This window comes from Zingiber officinale, chromosome 5B (genome assembly GCF_018446385.1).
Source record: "Zingiber officinale cultivar Zhangliang chromosome 5B, Zo_v1.1, whole genome shotgun sequence".
Taxonomy (NCBI): Eukaryota; Viridiplantae; Streptophyta; class Magnoliopsida; order Zingiberales; family Zingiberaceae; genus Zingiber; species Zingiber officinale.
This window is the reverse complement of record NC_055995.1, coordinates 40,891,146-40,897,760: the sequence shown is the minus strand read 5'-3', so window position 1 is coordinate 40,897,760 and position 6,615 is coordinate 40,891,146. Positions and strand designations below refer to the sequence as shown.

Sequence of the window (6,615 nt, the reverse complement as noted above, 5' to 3'; positions counted from 1 at the left end):
GAGTAGCAACCAACAATTGGTATCAGAGCTAGGATTTTGCCTCTATGTATTTGGTATTAGTTTAATTATGCAAATGGCATACATAATTTAGGCAGGATAATAGTAGGATGTGCTAACTTTGTGGATGCAGGATCTAACTATTATGGCTTATAGTTATTATGTGTGTGATTGGACCCTTGGACATGTCAAGGGAATTTTATTGTGTGTGCATGATTGTATTATAAAATACAGCAGGAGCTGTATTTAGTTTTATTAAGTTTTTATTTTTTGATCTAGTTACATGTACATTCCTTTTATGGAATATAGGATCGATGGATGTAAATTTTATTTTATGTTCGATCTAGTTTACATGTACATTCCTTCGAGGAATATAGGATCAAAAAATGTAAAATTCTATTTATATCGTGGATCGAATCTTGCAAGGCGTGGAACCTTTTGAGGACCAGAGGCGCAGCGGAACAAGGAGCAAGATGGATGCGACAACTAGACCCGGTGGCGGTGGCCAAAGATGGCAGCAGCTAGGGTTGGCGACACACGGAGGACCGCAATAGATAAAAGCCATAATAGTTGAACTGCATATACTCTGCCGAAATTTTAATTTTCTGGAAAAATTAAGTACAGTTTGTTACACTAGTTAAATAAGAGTCTATAGTAGTTACGTAACGGACACCTTTAGAGAGTAGTGAGAAGGGTGGTCGTTACAGGATGAAGTCTCTTGCAGCATTGATGAAGACTTGTAGCGTGAGCAGCTTGCCGAAGAGCACTTGAATCGATCAGAAAGTTCTACTGACCTCATACTTTGAGCCTCATTTTATAGGCCTTGGGCATTCGGTCGACCGATTCCACTATTCGATCGACCGAACCCGCTCCCTTCTTCCTTACTTGCCGGAGTCTGACGCAGGCTCAGAAATCTGCATTAACTGATCTTTAATGATTCGGTCGACCGATCATGCCTTTCGGTCGACCGAACAAGCTTTTTTCCTTGTTCGCTGAAATATGCCTAGATCTTTATTTATTGCCCCATTAATGTTGATTGGATTGGTCGATCGATCCTCTAGTTCGGTCGACCGATCAAGCTTTGATTGGACTGTGCTTCGCTTTGGTCTGAACTGATCTCTGGTTTGAGTCAAGCTGGTTCGGTCGACCGATCCTCCAGTTCGGTCGACCGATCAGGCCGAATCTGCAAAACAGAGTTAAACAATATTCCTGCAAAACAACGGTTAGCACAGTAATATAATGCATGAGTAACATAGACAGTAGAACTATCTTGATCTCAACATGGAAACCTTCCCGGTTTCTTCAGTTGGATCAGCGACCTAAGGTTGTTCCCTTTAGAAACCCGACCTCGTTGTCGCTCCTCCAGTTGCATACCTCAACTTACCTGCCAAACATTGGTCCTCCATATCTATTTGGACTTTTGCCTGCTCAATGTCTGATCGCCCGATCCACTAGGACTTTTCCTGCAATACTACATTAGCCAACAATAATAATAGTAATACAGATTACAATAGTAAACCCAAACCTAGATTTACCAAGATCCGCTGGTCCGGTCGACCGTGCGCGGTCGACCAAAAACCATCTGATCAACCTTGCTTGGAGTTCACTCCTCCAAGACTTCTCGTTACCTAAGGTTACCACCCCCTAGGATTTTCTCCACTTGGCTTCACTCACCAAGACTCAATATTCGGCTACCCAAGGATCAAGTCCTCCAGACCTATCCACTTGGCTTCCACGATATACTGAGATTTCCCTTACCTAGCCTACAACTAGGACTCAGTATTCGGTTACCCAGGGATCAAGTCCTCCAGACCTATCCACCTGGCTTCCATGATATACCAAGATTTCTCTCCTTGCCTAGCCTTCAACTAGGACAACCCTAGATCAGCTCCATAATTAAACATACATAAACATATTTGTCTGACATTAAAACCTTGGTGGTCGATTGCACCAACAATCTCTCCCTTTTTGATATTTGACAAATATGTTTAAGTTAGGTCAATTCAAAAAGATTTAGATTTTAAGTTGTTGGGTCTTTCGGGCCGTGAAAACCACTTTTTCGCGTCGCCGAAACCCCGAAACCCCCGCCACCGGATCCATGCGGAGAATAAAATTTCAAAAAAACTACGAGTACGAGTTTACAAACTCTAGATCTACATTAGAGTACGAGTTTTACCCTTGATGCGTGCCTTTTGCAAATCTCGCTCGTCCAAAGTGTCGGATCTCAAGATTGTCAAAGTAGACAACCCTCTAGAAATATCCACACGAACAAATCGATGGAGGGAGAACCTTAGAGTGTGCTAGCACTCCAAGAAGGTCTCAGCAATGGAGAGGAGAGGGAGAGAAGAAGGAACTCAAGGAGGAAGAAGAGTTGAATGAATCAATTGAATGAAAAATTCATTCCCTATTCATTTTGTGTGGCCGGCCACAATTGTAACTCCTTTAAAATTAATGTGGCAGGCCACATTAAATGGGAAAGAGGTTTGTAACCTCCATTATGAGGCACACACATGTGCTAGTGATGTGGCACATCATCATTAGTCCTCCTAATGCCAACTCACAAATGAGGTGGCAAATTGATGTGCGTAGATATTATACTCTTTTATGCATATTTTTACGCACATTTACATACTTTGAGCATGCTTGATCTATGCATTTTTATACTTCCAGCTTTCCTTTTAGCATATTTACTCTTTTGGTTCGGAGATCTGCTTTTTGTGCATTTTTCTGTACACAGGAGTCGATTTGGTGAAGAATCTACATCTTTGGACAAGCCTTGGAGGAAACAAAGGGAGAAGTCACCAGGCCGTGTACCTCACACGGCCCTGCACTGGTATGGAGCTCGGGCCGTGTGGAGTTTGGCACCAACAGAAGAGGAAGATGACATGGCCGTGTGAACCTCACACGGCCGTGTCAAGATTTGAAGCCAACCAGAGCAGAAGCCTTACATGGCCGTGTGGATCTACACGGCCGTGTGAGGTTTCCAGAAACCAAGCAGGCTGTGGCCGTGTGCACCACACGGCCGTGTAGCATTTCCAGAGAGCAGAAGGGTCCTGGCCGTGTGAGTCACACGGCCGTGCAGCTTTGGCAGAGAAGGAACTGGACATGGCCGTGTGAATCTCACACGGTCGTGTCACGGGGCCGTGTGGCGCCCGATTCCCTCCTCTATTTAAACCCTCCTTCATGAATTGAAAGGGGATCTCTCCCCCTTTGGGAGAAGGCAAGATTTGGTGGTTTCCTCCCACTCTTGGGAGGATTTCTGGGCGATTCTAAGGGAGTTCTTGACAATTTCGACTCCGGAGCGAGGATTGGATCCGAAGACGAGGCTTCTCCGTAGATAAGTTTTCTCTTTCCCCCTTTTCTTGGTTTCTTGGATTGGGAATTTAAGAAATGCTTGTAATCTTCATTTCTTCGGATATTCTTCCTCGATTAATGGAGTAGATCTTGTATTCTAGGATTAAGGGAGTATTTGTATGATGGATTGATGTAATCTCTTATGGATTTGTCATTTTCTTGTTTCAATGACATTGTCTTGCTTGTATCAATTAGATCTTGAGTGAGTAATGATGATTTGTGCTTAATTCTCATTCTTGATTGATTGTTTGGATTTCTTGTGGACTTTGTAAAGATAAACACTCACTCGATCATACGAGGGATCCACGTGACAGGTGCAAGCCCGTGTAAGGACGTTTGAGAGATAATCTTGAAGAGAAAATAGGAATATTCAAGAGAGTAGGATGGATTTTGTGATTAGTTCCTTGTATCTTGACAGATTAATAAGTTGTGGGCTTTTATGTTGATATCCGAGGAAGGCATAGTAATAGGTGTGCTTCTGTGTAAGAACAACGTAGGTTCACGTCTAATTGATCATGTTTAGATACATTTCTCAGTCCTTAGCCGGTTATCTATTGCAAGAGAGAACCGGCAACTTTCTACAAGAGTTTGGCAATTGAGGGATAAGAATTGGTGAACCATTTTCATTCAAGAAATCTTACAAAGAAACCGAAACTCCTAGAATCTCCCTTATCATAACCCAAAACACTAAACTCTTGTTTGTTCATCTATAATATTAGATTTGTTTACCTTCACTTTGCATTTTAAACGATTGGATAGTTGTTTAGCTAATTCGCATTGAGACATTTCTAGTGCTTATTCCAGTCCCTGTGGATATGATAATCTTTTATATTACTTGCGACATTTCCGTACACTTGCGGAGCGTAACAAGTTTTTGGCGCCGTTGCCGGGGACTGCGCTATAACATTAGGAATTATCAATTGAGTTAGACTAAACATAGCTTTTTTTTCTTTCTTTACATTTCCATAGTTGTAACTAATTTTTTTTAGAACTCTATTTCTATAAGCTTTTCTTTTCTTGAATAACATTCTTGACAATTCTTTTTGTTGCAATTATAATTCTAATTCTAACTTTGCATTCTTGATTTCTAGCACTCTAATTTAACTTTTTTCTGTTTTCTCTTTTGATCTTGTTTCCTTCTTCTTTTCTTTTGTAAACATATCTTGCAATTTTTAGCTTATGAATTAATCTAGATATTTTTCTTTTTTCCTTTTATCTTTTCTTTCTTGTTTTCATTATGCACTTTCTTTCTTGCAATTTAAATTCTGCATTTGCTTTCTTGCTTTTCATATTGCATTTTATTTCTTGTTTTTGATTCTTGATAATTTTCTTTTTCTTCTTCAAAATCCATGAGCACTAACATGTCAAGCAGGACCATGAGAAATTTTTCTACACCCTTTTCTGCAAGATTTTTATCTCCCATTGTGCAACCTCAAATTGAAGCAGAAAGTTTCCAACTAGACCAAGAGATAATTTTCATGATACAAGGTCACAAATTTGGAGGAGAAGTATCAGAAAGTCCTTATCTGCATCTTGAAACATTTTTAGAGATTTGTGATTTGGTGAAATGCGAAGGAGTATCAGCAAATGCAGTTCGATTGATGACATTTCCTTTCAGTATCAAGGATAAAGCAAGGACTTGGCTATATTCTCTCTGTCCTCAAAGCATCACAAGTTGGGAACAATTGGAGAAGCAATTTCTGAATCATTTTTTCCCTCCAAGTAGAACGGTGTATATGAGGGATTGCATAACAAATTTTTCTCAGGCATATGGAGAATCATTATTTGAAGCATGGGATAGATTCAAGAGTCTTCAAAGACAGTGCCCTCATCATGGTTTTGAAAAATGGTTGATTTTGCACATATTCTATGGGGGAATTTCTTTCTCAGACAAGACTTTATTGGATTCATCAGCTGGAGGTTCTTTTATGGACAAAAGTGTAGATGAAGCTTATTCGTTAATTGATCAAGTGACATTGAACCTCCATGAATGGTCGAACAAAAGTTGGATGGAATTTTCCTCAGATATTCAAGAAGTGAAAGCCATAAATGTAAGAGAGCCTGTCAAACAAAATGAAATTCAACCACCTAAAAATGTTGAAATTCACAAGTCACAGAGTGAGGAGTTCAAACATTTGGGGGCAAAGCTTGATAGTATTGTTTCAAAATGGTTTAAAGAAGATCCCCCTCCTACACAGTCAGGATCCAATGAAAAGTGTGATGATGTGGGGTTGAGAAGTGGCAAAAATCATGAAGAACTTCTGAAGAATGACATGTTTAGAATTGAGGAGAAGAATAATAGAAGATCACAAGAACTCAATTCCATTTATCTAGGAAGTTCCCAAAGGCCAGAAGTACCTTTCCCTCAACGATTAATCACACCAACATTAGATAAGCAAGTTGGACCTCCTCCAAAAGCTCAAAGGGAATTTGGGAAAAAGGGAGTTCAGTCTTTCCCGGGACCTTCACTAAGGGTTCCTTTTCCACAAAGGTTAGTGGGGGTAAATGAAAATAAAGACTTCGGCAAATCCTGTGACACTAATATGGTTGAGTGTAGATTTTTGAATATATATGAAGATGAAGATTTTTCAGATGAGGATTTTATTGATAATGTAGTGGTAAATAAGTTTTCAGATCTACCTCAAAATTGTATAAGGTGTTATAGTGACATTGAATTTTCAGATGATGAATGTGATGTGGTAGATCAACTTAAAACTGCAAGTGAAGTTATTGATCCTCTTGTTATTGATTCTCCTATTGAGGACATAGATGTTGGTTTATTTTTTGATGTATGTGTTGATGATGATGATATGGAAGAATGTGTAGGGAGCTGTGTTGTGGAAGAAGCATCTCAAGGATCACCACCTTTGTCAAGAAAACCCTTAGAGGATCTAAGAATTGATCATTTTGTGGAACAATGTGTAGGGACTTATACAGAGCTAGTAGAGTCTCAAGAATCACCATCATTGATATCATCAACACCTAAGCTAGAGCCAGAACCATCATTTGATTCAGAGGAAGTCACATTTACATGTTTAGAAATTTCAGGTATTTCTCAGCAAAGTAAGGTTAGTATTTCTTGTGATCTTTTGGAAAACTTTATGGAGGTACCTATAATTGACTTTGTTGGATGTGATTCAGTTTTTATTACTTATTCATCTTATCTTGATATGGTTCTAGCTCTATACTATATAATATGCTTGTGGGAGATTTGTTTTTCTTTTGGATGTGCAGATTTCACATGGGCCAATAATTGGAAGCTCA

At 39.6% G+C, this 6,615-nt stretch overlaps 1 non-coding gene across 1 annotated transcript; it reads right to left on the bottom strand.

The window, feature by feature from the left end:
- Positions 1-5,085: 5,085 nt before the first annotated feature.
- Positions 5,086-5,191, bottom strand: LOC121988056. The gene has a single exon (XR_006113818.1). It is a non-coding gene; the product is annotated as a small nucleolar RNA R71 (small nucleolar RNA).
- Positions 5,192-6,615: the final 1,424 nt, after the last annotated feature.